The 14,776-nt window shown below is 46.8% G+C and overlaps 1 protein-coding gene across 3 annotated transcripts in view; it reads right to left on the bottom strand.

Annotated features, from left to right (window-relative positions):
- Positions 1-14,776, bottom strand: part of PIK3R5 (phosphoinositide-3-kinase regulatory subunit 5) — a 75,993-nt gene that overhangs the window by 33,257 nt on the left and 27,960 nt on the right. The gene's annotated exons all lie outside the window — the stretch shown is intronic.

A 14,776-nucleotide genomic window follows, 5' to 3' on the forward strand; every position in this document is an offset into this window, starting at 1 on the left:
TTGACCGGAATCGAACCTGGGACCTTTCAGTCCGCAGCCTGACGCGCTATCCACTGAGCCAAACCGGTTTCGGCAAAAACCGTATTTTTAAAAAAGAAAGATGAATGAGGAAATCAGCAGAGAACGTTTGGGGGAGCGGGGAGGCAGATGTTCTAGAAAGAGGAGCCAGCGTGTGCACAGGTCTGGGCCCACCACGGACTGAGCCCGGGGCACAGACGGGCCTCCAGGGCCCCACGCCTTCCCGCTGCCCGGGTGGCGGGCAGAGCTCCACACCCCGCTCACCAGCCACCCAGGACACGGACCTCGGGGGCTTCTGTGAGTGGCACCTCCACGCCTGAAGATGCCCGTGGGCCCTCCCGGGGCCACCTTCACAGTCACCTTCGGGCCTTCGTCTGCTCAGCCCTCAGGCTAGTCCGGGCAGGGAGTCCTCGGCCCTGGACCAGCAGGCAGTTTGCAGGCGGCCTGGCCGGAGTGTGCATTGGGGGGTAGGGGTCAGGGTGGGGGGTGGGGACACCAGGAGCAAAAGCCGGACCTGAGCGGTTTGGTTGACACTTCACTCCCGGGGGCCCCCCGGCAGGGGAGGGGTGCTTAGCAGCAGAGGCCTGAAGGCTAGGCCACCTTTGGGGGAAGCGGGAGGGGGAGACCTGTGGCGCAGAGAAGCTGAACAACCGGCCTAAGGTCACAGGGCGAGGAGGTGGCGAAGCCGGGACGCGAGCTCAGGGAGTGGCTGTGGCCCCAGCACATGCCGCGCCTCAGCACCATCTTCACATGCAGCCACGAGAAGAAAAACAAGACCAGTTCACACTCCCGCCTGCAGCGGAGCCTCAGCCGGCGCTAACATGGTCTGCTTTTGGTGGCCCAGGCGCCCGCCTGCTGTGAACCCTGAGGCCACCACGTCTGTCCACATGGCGGCCGCCTCCAAAGAGAGGACGGGGCTCACGGAAGCAGCATTCTTGGCCGAACAGGGCGATGACCCTGGCCGCCCTCCAGTCTGGAGCACGGGCTTTCCCGTGGGAACTGGGGTGAGACCCCTCCACTCAGCCCCGCTGCAATGGGCCCAGCCCCCCTGCCATGGGCCCAGCCCCGCTGCAATGGGCCCAGCCCCGCTGCAATGGGCCCAGCCCCCCTGCAATGGGCCCAGTCCCCCTGCAATGGGCCCAGCCCCCCTGCAATGGGCCCAGCCCCCCTGCCATGGGCCCAGCCCCCCTGCAATGGGCCCAGCCCCCCTGCAATGGGCCCAGCCCCCCTGCAATGGGCCCAGCCCCGCTGCAATGGGTAAGGCGCTTGTGTCTGAGCAGGAATGAGTCACCAGCTCTGCCGTGCCCCATTGTAACTATGCAAACGCAAGATGCAAATGACAGCCTCAGCCAACGCCCCTGTGCCGCAGCCCATCCCTGTGGGTCAGAACACACTGCTCTTCACGAGGCTGCAGGCTGCTCCCCGCACCCCCCCCCCCCTCCCTTGCAGGCCGGTGTCCTTCCTTCTCCTGGCCTTGGGGTCCCTGGATGCTCACGGGAGGCAATCAGGGCTTCTGCACAGGTGGGCACTGGGCAGAGTTCCCGGTGTGCCAGCCTTCCTGGCACCTAGGCCATCTAGAGCTGGCCAAGTCTTGGGGGGCCCAGCAGAGATCCTCGGCCGAGCTGCCCTGGGGGTTCACCCGGCGCACTGCCTGGTCCCCTGGCACACTCGTTTCCGTTTGGTGAGTCAGTCACCAGCCGTTTCTTCTGACTCGTCAGCAGAACCCAGTGGCTTTGGGGTGGGGATGAGGGGAAGAAGGTGGCAGCCACTGTCCCCAGGGATGATGCTGTTTTTCAAAGGCCTGGCGAGCAAGGCGCGGCTTCCTGGCACCCGCTCCCTGCCCCCTCTCCACGGGGCTGGAGCCGTTGTGAAATTCAGTGGCTGCCGGAATGGGATTGCCCCCGATCCGCGGCGGGGGAGTGTGGAAACAGTCAACAATGGGGTTTGCCCTCACCCCCAGTTCCTCTTCTGCGCCGGTGAGGATGAGTCTTTACTGGGGACCCTGAACAGGACATGAGCCCTTGTTGACATGAGCCCTTGAGGCAAAACAGGGGTTGTCTTCCCTACGGTGCAGGACGGTCACAGGGTAGGGGTCTGCCTGGGCCCATCTTCCTAGGCAGCCCCCCGGGGCCAGGGGAGAGGGCATCTTTTCTTGGGGGAGATAGTGTCAGCCCGCAGAAGGGCCCCAGGTTTGATTCCAGCCAACGGCCCATGCCTCAATCCCGGGAATGATGTTGCTGTCTCTCTCTCCCTTCCTCTCCGTGATCAATAAAAATATACATTTTTAAAGTAATAATAAATGGAGCGTAAGAAACAGGTCTCATTTACAAAAGAATTCCAATTAATAAATGAGAGAAATACAAAGTCCCCATTAGGCCAACACCACGGTAATAATTTTACAGGGAAGAGCCACCAATGTATGCTAAAATCAATGGGCTCTCCTGGCCGGTGTGGCTCAGTTGGCTGAGTGTCATCCCGTGCACTGGAAGTCACCAGTTCGATTCCTGCTCAGGTTGATGGTTCGGTCCCCAGTCAGGGTGCATATAGAAGGCGACCAATTAATGTTTCTCTCTCACATATATGTTTCTCTCCTCCCTCCCTCTCTCTCTCAAATCAATAGGAACCTATTTTTAAAAATAAAAAGTAATAAAATCAATGGGTGAAAATTTGAGAGGAAACAGAATATTTGCTTAATCTCAGGGTATTTCCCCTATGAAATTGAGCAATTATAGAGGGGTAAGTACTAACTTTAGAGTGGTGAAACCCAGCACCACCTAAACCTCACAATCGAAGTTAATATCACCAATAAGAAGGCATGTATTCCCTGATAGGATGCACTGAGAGGCTCATAACATCACTTCCCTGGGACATATCCCAAAAATGCATAACTGCAATCTAATGAGAAAAGATCATCCCAACCTAGATGGGAAGAAATGCTTATGACTGACCAGAACTCACCCAAGTTCAAGGTCACAGAAGTGAAGGAAAGACTGAGAAACTGTCACTGATTGGAGGAGACTAAGGAGACACAAAGAATAAATGTGATGTGGGATCCTGGGCTGGGTTCTGCAATTGAGAGAGGACTTTAGGGGGGAAACAGCTAAAACCCAAATAAAGTCTGTGGTATTGTACAGTATCGTACCAGTTGTTCAGGGTTGTGATACTGCACCACATTACGTGAGCTGTAAACGTTAGCGGAAGCTGGCTGGGGGGCATGCATGTCTCTAGGACTCTTTACGTAGGTACCTAACCTCACACAGCCTTTCTGTATCTTTCTGGGTGGTGATCCAATACCTTTCTGTCCTTCGTGAACTTGTTTGAAGCTGTTATTTCATAAATACTCATTAATTTCTAGTTACAGGCAGGTAGACCGCTTGCAGGACTGGCTGCCTTAATATCCTCTACATAGCCTAAACTGGTTTGGCTCAGTGGATAGAGCGTCGGTCTGCGGACTGAGGGGTCCCAGGTTCATTCCAGTCAAGGGCATGTACATTGGTTGCAGGCACATCCCCTATCGGGGATGTGCAGGAGGCAACTGGTTGATGTTTCTAGCTTTCTGTTCCTCTCCCTTCTTCTCTGTAAAAAATCAATAATATATATATATATATATATATATATATATATATATATATATATATATATATATATATATATTTTTTTTTTAATCCTCTACATAGATGTTCCTAAATTGGGGTTGAAACACTTTGGGGGTTTTGAGGGGGTCTGAGGGCTCTTCGTGAGAATGGTTAAGTTGTGTTTTCATTTGGAAGGCGGTCCATGAAAAGTTCGCAGTTAGCGTATTCTGGACCATCTTGATGACACCTATGACCGAATGTTACCATAAGGTGTGGACGCCCAGTTTGCATTTGTGTCTATCGCTGACTTGGTGCCACCTCAGAGGACAGAACATGCCAGGTGAGTTTTGGGGGTCTGCGAGAGCTCAAGGCTGATCAGAATGAATGACCAGGAGGAAAATGTTTGGAACAGTGCCTGGCACAAAACAAGCATTCAACACTGCTGTCTACTGACCATCAGGGCACGTTCCTAACGCATACAATCCTGCTGCCCAACTCCAGAGGCCTCTGAGACTGGGCCAAGAAATACAACACTCCTGGGTGGTTCTGGTGCACAGTCAGGCTGGAGAGTAATGTTTTCTAGTTCTCAAATCCTACACATATACATCCCCGTAGACTGTGAGGTCATCCCGTGCACCTCTCCCATTCCAGAGAAGTGGAGACTCTGCAGTGAAGGACCTGCTCTGATTAGAAAGTGGTAAATCCACACCGGAAACTGAGCCTAGAGCCCAGGAGAGCCATGGCGCCTCCTGCTCACCTGGGATCGGCCTTGACTGTCCCACAGCGAGTGGTCTCCGTGCCTCCCCTCTAAGTTATGTCAGGGACCCTTTTGCAAATGTCTTCTGGAGTTAGGTGTTCCCCTTCCTCATATGTCAATTTCGTGAATTTAGGTTTTTGACAATATCATTCTCTTTAATCATGGCTTTTAAGTTTATTAGCAAAGATCTGAATCTAGAATTCCTAAATAATTTTTAAAATTACATCTGAATCAGTGATTTTAGCCATTCTTTTAAAATGTTGTAATATTGTATATAATTCTCACCTGAAGATACAATTTATTGATTTTTGAGAGAGAAGAAGGGAGAGGAGAGAGGGGGGAACCTTGATGTGACAAACATCCTTTGGTCGCCTCCTGCACGCATCCTGCCCGGGAATCAAACCTGCAATCTTTTGGTTACAGGATGATGCTCCAACCCACTGAGCCACCTGGCCAGGGCTTAATGTTATAACATTATGTTTTCTTTTAATCCAGGTCTGATTTCTAGTAAATATGTTAATACTACAGCACAATTCTTTAAGTATTTATTTTTGACACTGATAGTCAATGTAATACCTATGGTAACAGCAATGTTTGTTTTGGACAGTGGCTTTAGGTTTGATTTATTTCATTGCTCACTGTTTTGTTTGCCTGCTTTGTGCCATGCCACCCCTATTTACAAGTTCTTTGCTGTGACTCATTTCTTGCTCAGCTGGGGCATTTCGAGTAACCTCAGGAAGGGTGCGTGGGCAAGGTACTTTCTAAGACTATATGCCATGTCACCACTGAGCTATCATTTCACTCGAAATGATAGCTCTGCTAAACATAAAATTGGCATAATTCACTTTTTCACCCTCAACATGTTCATAAAAACCCAAAAACAATTCCTAGGGGGAAAAAACTGGCTATAACAAAAAATGTATAACTAGGTAAGGTGATTTGGCACAGATTAAAATAAAAATGTATATTATTCAATTTTACAAATAACAAAACGGAAATTATGTTAGAAGAAGACCCCATATATAATAGCAACAAAAAGAACAAAGAAGAGAAAATGAACTTCACAGATATACAACACCTGAATGAAATAAAAACTTCTGAGGGACATAAAAGCAGGCAAATCACTGGAAATGCATACCCTGTTGCTAGACAGGAAGATTCAGTATCACAAAGAATTAACTCAGAGTGGATCAGAGACCAAATGTACAGAGCTTAAACTATAAAATTCTTTAAAAATAAAACAAAACGAGGTGAAAAGCTTCATCACATTAGACCTGGCCATTGTTTCTTGGACATGACACTAAAAGCACAGGCAACAGAAGACAAACTAGATAAATGCGGCGACATCAACATTTAAAACCCTGCACATCAAAACACACACACACACACACACACACACACACACACACACGCACACACACACAAAAACAAGAAACTGAAAAGGAATCTACAGCCTAGGGAACATATCTGCAAATCATACATCTGATAACAAGCGAGTCCCAGCGTATACAACACATGTGTCAAACACAAGGCCCGCGGGCCAAATCCAGCCCGCCAGGCCTTGCAATGTGGCCCGCACCGCGCTGTCATCACTGCACTCCGCTGTCAGTTTATGACATTGTCAGTTTATGACTGTTCAGTAAACCATTCGTCCCGCGATTTAGGCTGGATTTTAGATTTTGGCCCCTTCTCTGATTGAGTTCGACACCCCTAGTATACAAAGATCCTCTATAAACTCAACAGCAATGAAACAAGCACTCCAAATTAAAAACAAACAAAGGATGTGAATGGACGTTCCTGCACGGAAGACACACAAATGACCAATCAGCACAGGAAAATATGCCCCATATCACTAACCATTAGGGAACTGCAAATCAAAACCACAACGAGCTCACTTCTGCCAGAATGGCTACCGTCAATAAACCAACAAACAACGAGTGTGAGCGAGGAGGTGGAGAAAGGGAGCCCTCGCACACGGTTGGTGAAAATGCAGCCCCTGTGGGAAACAATATGGAGTCTCCTCCACGGGCCTGCCTTTGTCCAGGGGTCCCACCTCCGGGAATATATCCTAAGACGCCCGAAATACCAATCGGAAAGAATATATGCACCTCTGTGTTCGCAGTAGCGTTATTTACAATAGCTGAGATCTGGAAACAGCCCAAGTGCCTATCAGTAGATGAATGGTTAAACAGCTGTGGTACATTTACACCACGGCTGTAAGAAAGAAGCATCTCTTATCCTTTGTGACAGCATGAACAGACCTGGAGAACACTATGCTAAGTGACATAAGCCGGTCAGACAGGATCTCATTTATATGTGGAATCTAATGAACAAAATAAATTGATGAACAGAACAGAATGAGAGGCATGGATACATGGAACAGACGGATAGAGGTCAGAGGGAAAGGAGGTGGGGAAACTGAATAAAAGGTGAAGAGAGTGCCCAACGAACATACAGACTCAGACAACAGAGTGGGGAAGGCCAGGGGAGGGGGGCAGGAGCTGGGTGGAGGTGGGCAAAGGAGGAGGAAATGGGGGACATTTGTAATAGTGTCAACAATTAAAAAAATAAGAAATAGTTTAAAAAAAGAAAGAAAGAGTAAAAAAGAAAACTCACAATGAGATAGAAGCTCACACCCCGGGTGAGGGGAGAGGGGTGTTATTGTTGAAAGGGTACCAGTTTCAGTTTTACAAGATGAAAATAGACCAGGATGGCTATTGTCAAAACCAAGATGAAACAAAAATAAGTGTTAGCAAGGACAGAAGGATGTTGGATCCTTTAGGTGCTGTGGATTGGAATGTGACATGGTGCAGCCACTATGGAAAACTATGCTGGTTCCTCAAGAAATTAAAAAAAATAGAATGACTGCCTTCCAATAATTCCACTTCTGGGCATATATATCCCAAAGAACTGAAGCGGGTACTTGAACAGGCATTGCACACGCGTGCTCATAGTGGCATCATTCACACTAGCCGAAAGGTGGAAGCAGCCCAAGTGTCCATCCGCAGATGAATGGCTAAACCAAACGGGGTGCATACAGACGGTAGAATGTTGTTTGGCCTTAAAAAGAAAGGCAACGATGACACATGCTACAGCATGGATGAACTTTAAGGACACGATGCTAAGTGGAATAAGCCAGTCTCAGGAAGGAAAATATGATTCCACCACTATGGGGGACAGAGCCTCTTAGAGTCCCGGAGAGGTCTAACGGGGCTCACTGGGACAGAAAGTAGGTGGTGGATGCCAGGCGGGGGGAGAGGGGGGCGGGTGTTATCGGTGAATGGGTACCAGTTTCCGTTTTACGAGATGAAAAGAGCGCTGGAGATCAGTTGCACAATGTGAAAGTACTTAACACCACCGCACTGTACACTTAAAAAGGGTTGAGATGATCAATTTCATGTCAAGTGTATTTTACTACAATATTTAAAAAGAGCTAGAAGAAGAATTAACCTGTTTACGATATTACATAGGAATGTCAATTGTCTATAAGTTTCAGCCTAGAAAACAAGAAGAAAGAAAGGGAGGGAGGGAGGGAGGGAAGAAGGGAGGAAGGGAAGGAAGGAAGGGGAGGGAGAGAGGAAGAGAGGAAAGGAAGGAAGGGGAGGGAGGAAGAGAGGGAAGGAAGGAAGGAAGAGGACAGAGGGAGGAAGGGAGGGAGGAAGGGAGGGAGGGAGGGAGAAAAGGGCTGCTCTGGGTGGAAAGGTGCTATACTGGGTACTTTCATTTGATTATCTAGTTTAATGATCATAATTACTCTACAACATAATCACAGTTTTTCACAATCCGCGGCACAGGGAGAGTCGGGTGTCTATTTGCCCAAGTCCCTGTGGTGGCATTCCTGCGGCTGAGCTGGCGGCACATGCAGAGCTGGCCAGACTCCCACAGCCCACGCTCTTCCCTGCGCCAGGTTCACAGGAAACCCTCCCTACGGTTTCCTATACGGAGGCTGGGGGCTGGCTTCACCTCTGTTATAATCTGAGGCTTCCAGGGAAGACGCCTTGCACAAGAAGGTGCCTGCATTCTCACGGTCAGTGATTCACTCCCTGTGGGTTTGGGCTACTCACTTCCTCCGTCCTACCTTATGTTTTAAGATGTAAGATCCCTGGAGAGACAGTTAGCTAACGAATGAGTCTATTACAACAGTGACAGTGGACAGTGGGCGGAGGAAGGATACTAGGGCCAGGAGAGGAGGGAAATACGAAAAGGTAGGTGGAGATGGCAGGGGAGCAGGATGACGTAGAAGTGTGGACAAAGTGGGAACTGCGAAGGGAGCTTAGATAAGCCTTTACCTACTTCCCAACTTTGCTCACGCTCTCCTTTACCAAGGAAAGGGCCCAGGAAAGCTCAGGAAGACAATGCTGTGGTTAAGACCTAGAGCAATGAGACGAGGGGTGGCGGAGGGAAGGAGAAAGATGTTAACATGCACACAGCACTGACTCTACACCGGATTCTGTGCTTAGGACTTGCAGCACATGATCTCATTGATTCTGAACAACACCCCCCCCAAAAAACAAACAAACAAAAAAAAAAAACCTGAACATCCAAGGATGAGGACATGCAGCTCCTGGTGGCTAACTGACTTTCCCAAGGTCACACAACGAGCAAGCAGCCTAAGCAGAATTTGAACCCAGGCACTCATCTGGAAGGATACTGAAAAGAAAGCAGGATGCATGAAGTTGCCTTCGCATATAATAATTATAATCTTAGCAGCTAATGCTACCTGAGAGCTTCTATGTGCTGAGCACCATTCTAGGTGTTTTCTATGAATTAGCTCATTGACTCTATAGAAGCAGATACTCCCTTATTCCCATCTTAAAAATGAGGAGATGGGCATAGAGTGTTCTTGGCTGGTAAGGGATGTATGTCCTTTCTTGGCATGTCTTAGGCAAGTTAGCTTCTAGGCGCATTAAAGGAACCCATAAGGGAGCTAGAAAGGGGAAAACTGAAATGACTGAAAAGAGACTAAGATGAAGGTATAAACTCCAGGCAGCAATGATACATGAAGAATCTAGGGTCTAGGCTAAACCATGGGTACCTGGCCCTGGAGACTGTTTAACCTGCCACCTTTCAAAAGCAGGCTATCGGTCTGGTGCGGCCAGGCCCGAAGCAGCGGTTGCCAGGCTGGGAGCGGCCAGGCCCAGAGCAGCCGGGTCTGGTGTGGCCAGGCCCGGAGCAGCGGCACCGAAGTCCAGAGCAACTAGGTCGGGAGCGGCAGTGACCAGACCAGGAGCAGCTGGTTGTGGAACGAACCAGAGCAACAGAGGCCAGGCCTGGAGCAGCCAGGCCCGGAACAGCTCGCTCCTCGCCTGCCCCTGCCCCACAGCTGCCTCTCAGACATGGCTGGAAACTTTTGTGGGAACTTGAGGGTCTGCTGAATCAAGTGATGAAGGCTTAGATCTGGATGTGTTGAGTTGGTATAGCGTTGGGGTGTTGATCTGTGAGTGCCTTGTGTGGGGCCTGGATGAGGCTGGTTGACCTATTTGGAAATGTCTTTTGTGTGAAATGTATCATTGGGCATGTGGAGGTATTATTGATATGAGAAAATGCTAAGTAACTGATTTACTATCTGAAAAGGGATTTACTATCAGGGAAAGGGAGGGAGGAAGAGACTGAACATAAACTGCACCTATGGATGAGGACAATGGGGGATGGGGAGGGGGCGGAGGGTGGGGGAGGAACCTGGTGGAGGGGGGAAGAAATGAGGAACCTTTGTAATAATATGAACAATAAAGATTGATTAAAAAAAAAAAAAAAAAAAAAAAGCAGGCTATCTTGTTTGCCGGCAAATGCTCACAGAATAACAAGGCCAAAAAAAATGAATGGAGATGTAAAAGCTCCAGAAAGGCCAATTGCACATGTGTTGGCAGCTTTCTGGTTTTCCGGATGTGGAAAAAGATTGTGGTTGTGACAGTCTGCATTCATTATAGGCTGCTCGATTTCTGCAGAATCATCTTCAGTTTGGAAGACAGGCATGAATACTTCATGGTTTTTGGCAAAGGATATTTTATGGAGTACTGTGACTTCTAGATGCTTTACCAGTGGAAAAAATGGGGCACATGCCGGGACCGGTTTGGCTCAATGGATAGAGCGTCGGCTTGGGGACTGAAGGGTCCCGGGTTCGATTCCGGTCAAGGGCATGTACCTTGGTTGCGGGCATATCCCCAGTAGGGGGTGTGCAAGAGGCAGCTGATCGATGACTCTCTCTCATCGATGTTTCTGGCTCTCTATTTCTCTCCCTTCCTCTCTGTACAAAATCAATAAAATATATTAAAAAAAAAAAAAAAAAAAAAAAGAAAAAAGAAAAAATGGGGCACAGACTGGTCCAACCATCATCTCTTCCCTCCACCATCATCCCTTCCCTCCACCATCATCCCTTCCCTCCACCATCATCCCTTCCCTCCACCATCATCCCTTCCCTCCACCATCATCCCTTCCCTCCACCATCTTCCCTTCCCTCCCAGAGAGAAAACCATTTAGCACCCCCATTGTCTCTCTGTTCATTGACAACAGGTAATTGCTCCCAGACACTGGCATGTCCACCTTCTTTAGTTTTCTCTCTTTAAGCTCTTGCCCAGTTATATACATCTCTCCCCTCTCTATATCATTCATGAATACAGTTTATTAGTGCAAGAAAAACTTCTCTAACAAGAAAAGAAACTATCAATGTTTGTGGACAGAACTGAAATCAGACACTCCTCCTGATACTTGGCCAGATGTGATTTATACAACTTTTCATGAGACAGACACTCATTTCAAGAGTCCCATTGAGCACACTTAGTTCCATTTAGAACTCTCTAGGAGCCTACGGGGCTATTTTCTGTGGCTGGACAGCAGGCACCGAAGCAGCCTCTCCCAACATCTTACCAAATATACCCATGAAGAAAAGAACAAAAGAAGGCATACCGAACACCAGTGCTGACAGGCCAGGGTCAAGGACTGACATTATGTCTGAACCAGATGGAAATGGATTAAGAAAATCTAGCCTTCAGCTCAGGCCAAATCTCTCTAGAAGGTAGCATCATGGCTGATCAAAGTTTGATACTCAAGTGGATGGACAGCCTTGTCAGATATTTGGTCCCTGTCCGTCTTTTCCCTCAATGAAGATTGGTGGGTCACGTTCGTGGGGAGGGGGGAAATTTGGGAAGAGGAGAGTTTGAGAGGGGAAAATAAGAATCCTGATTTGGCCAAGTTACATCTCATTTTGACCCCAATGGAGAGTTCTTGGTGGCAGCTCTAAATTTACTCTGAGTATAGTGATCACTGAGACTATGCACTGTGTGACGAGAGAGTGAGGCACCAGCGCTCAGCCCTGAGGCATCCAGTGTTAAGAGGTGGTACATGAAGAATCAGCAAAAGGATACTCAGAAGGCACAGCTCATTAAGTAAGAGGAGAGCATGATGTCACAGAAACTCAAAGCAAGAGTGTTTCGAGGAGGGAGTGGGGACCGCTGCTGCAAGGTCCACAACATGAGGGCAGAGGAGTGGCCACTGTGGTGACATGGAGGCTTTGGTGACCTTGAGAGAGTAAGTGACCTTGGGAGAGGGCGATAAGACCCAACAGAATAGGCAGAGGAGACAAAGGGAGGTGGGAGAGAGGCAACTCCTCTGAGTTTGGCTTAGAAATGGATTGTATGAGATGCTCCAGTATCCTTCTGCTAATTCCTCTGGTTCTTTACGTAGCATAAGTTCATTTCTGGTACTTTGACCAAAAGAACCTTAATATGCTTGCAATTATGTTTTTTAAAGATCTATATCTACGTCTAAAAAAACCCACTACTCTATATGATCACCAGTGATTGTTTCCAAGAGGCAAGATTAGATGTCATTTTTTTTTTTTTTACTGTAAACATTGTAATAACACGTTTTATGTGTTGTTTTTCTTCACAAAGACTACAAGTGTTAAGTATATAAGAAAAGGACAACAGTTCTGGGAAAGTGGACATGACGTACCTTCCCCTATTCCTCCTGCTAAGTACAAATACAAACCTAGACATTATATTAAAAACTAACATAAAAGGCTCTGAATGAAGGTGGAGGGAGTGAAGGCAGACCAGGTAGGGACCTTGGCCCCAAGAAGTAACATGGTGGGAAATCCCTGTGTTTTCTTTCTGCCTTCTAATTCTGAACTTGGAGCTAATGAGCCAACAAGCTGGAAACACCAATGGGGGGCAGACAGCGTGGGGTGAGGGAAGCCCCCAAAGAAAAGCTGCTCTCTCTAGCCAAAGGGCCAGGAAATGGTAGCTTAGCAAGACAGACAATTAATTTAAGACAATAATCTCTCTATTCCAGGCAAAAACTGCAGAAAAAAACAATGGTACCATCTCCACTACAAAGGCCTAGAGGGAGAGCCTAGACTTCATCTGGCCAGGCTATAGTTAATGAGGTTAGGGGAGCCCTCCCCACGGGGGTATCTGAGAAAGCCAAGTAGGGGACCAAGCTTTTCATACCCACTGGCAGTAATGAGTCCCCTTCTATCCTCTGTGATCAGTGGAGACCTATTCGAGCCTGGACAGATATATTATCCTCTTCAGTCCCACCAGACAATAAAGAGCACCCCACACACACTTGCGGAGGAGGGTGTGTCAGAGGAAGCCTAGCCAGGGAGTCAGGCCTTTTACTCCTGCCCAATGGTAATGAGGTCATCTCCTCAACCCCAAGGTGTCAGTGGACAGCAATGAGCACTCCTGTCCGGCCCAGTAGAGGCCTCATGGGAAGCCAGAATTCCCAGTGCACCCAGCAGTGATTAGGAGAACCTCCTGGATTTCAGTGGAGGCTGAGAATGGCAATGTGCACATGCACCTTTACCTGACAGGAATGAGGAGATGTTCCCCACCCTCATAACCCCTTTCAGGGGCATGTTAGGGAAAGCCAGCTAAAATAAAAGGTTTAAATAGACCCAGAGTCTCACAACTCTCATAATACCCAAAATGCCCAGGTTTCAATAGGAAATTACTTGCCATATCAAGACCAAGGGAGATCTCAAACTGAATGGAAAAAAAGCAATCCATAGATGCCAACACCAAAATGACAGCTGTTAAAATTACCTAACAAAGAGTGTAAAGCAGCCATCATTGAAAATGCTTCAATGAACAATCATAAACAAATAAAAACTAGAAAAATCTCAGCAAAAAGCTAGAAGAGATAAATAAGTACCAAATGGAAATTTCAGGATCGAAAAATATATTATCTGAAACAAAAAGCTCAGTGGATGGGCTCAACAGCAGAATGGAGGGGACAGAGGGAATAATCAATGAACTTGAATATAAAAAAATAACTTTATCCAGTCTGAAGGAGAGAAAATGAGCTGAAGAAGAATTAAAAGAGCCTCAGGGATCTGAGGGACTATAACAAAGGGTCTAAAATTCATGTCATCTGAGTCACAGTGGGAAAGGGCAGAGCTGAAAAAGTACTTAAAGAAATAATGGCTGAAAACTTGGCACACTTGGAAAAATACATAAACCACAGATTTAAGAAGCTGTGTGAATCCTAAATAGGATAAATCCAAGAAATACACACCAAGACACATCATAGTCAAACTTCTGAAAACTACAGACCAGAAACAACAACAAAAAACAGAGGGGAAAAACAGAAAACAAATAATAAAATAGCAGATTAAAGTTCCAACATATCAATAATTACATTTAATTGGGCTAAGTTTACCAATTAAAAATAGAGATTGGTAGTGGACTACAAAACATGACCCAACTATTTGCTGTCTACAATAGACTTACTTCCAATTATAATGATATAGGCAAGTTGAAAGTACTAAATGTACAAAGATATATCATGTAATGTTAATCAAAAGAAAGCAGAAGTAGATATAATAATATCAGATAAAGCCAACCTCAAAACAAAGAAAATTACCAGGAACAAAATTACACTACACTAGTATAGTGACAAAAAGGTGGATCCGTCAAGAAGATACAGTAATCCTTAATGAGACTTCACCAAACAAGAGGGTTGCAAAATACATGAAGTAAAAGCTTATAAAACTGAAAGGATTAATAGACAGATCCATAATTATAGTTGGATCAATAGCCCTCTCTTATAGAAAATGAGCAAGGACACAAAAGAACTCTAATACCATTGGCTAACAGGATCTAATGAATATTTCTAGAACACTTCATCCAACAACAGCAGAATATATGTTCTCTTCTAGTACCCAAGGAACATATACTAAGATAGAGCATATCCTGGGTCATAAAACCAACCTCAACACATGGAAAAGAATTGAAATCATAAAGTGTGATCTACAATCACAATGGAATCAAACTAGAAAGCGATACAGAAAGATAGTGGGAAAATCTCCCAATACTTAGGAACTGAATACACAGCTAAATAACAGGGCAGAGAGGAAGTCTCAAGGAAAGTCCAAAAATACATTGAACAGAATAAAAATGAATATACAACATATCAAAATCTGTTG

Source organism: Pipistrellus hanaki, assembly GCF_964339955.1.
Source record: "Pipistrellus hanaki genome assembly, chromosome: 16".
Taxonomy (NCBI): domain Eukaryota; kingdom Metazoa; phylum Chordata; class Mammalia; order Chiroptera; family Vespertilionidae; genus Pipistrellus; species Pipistrellus hanaki.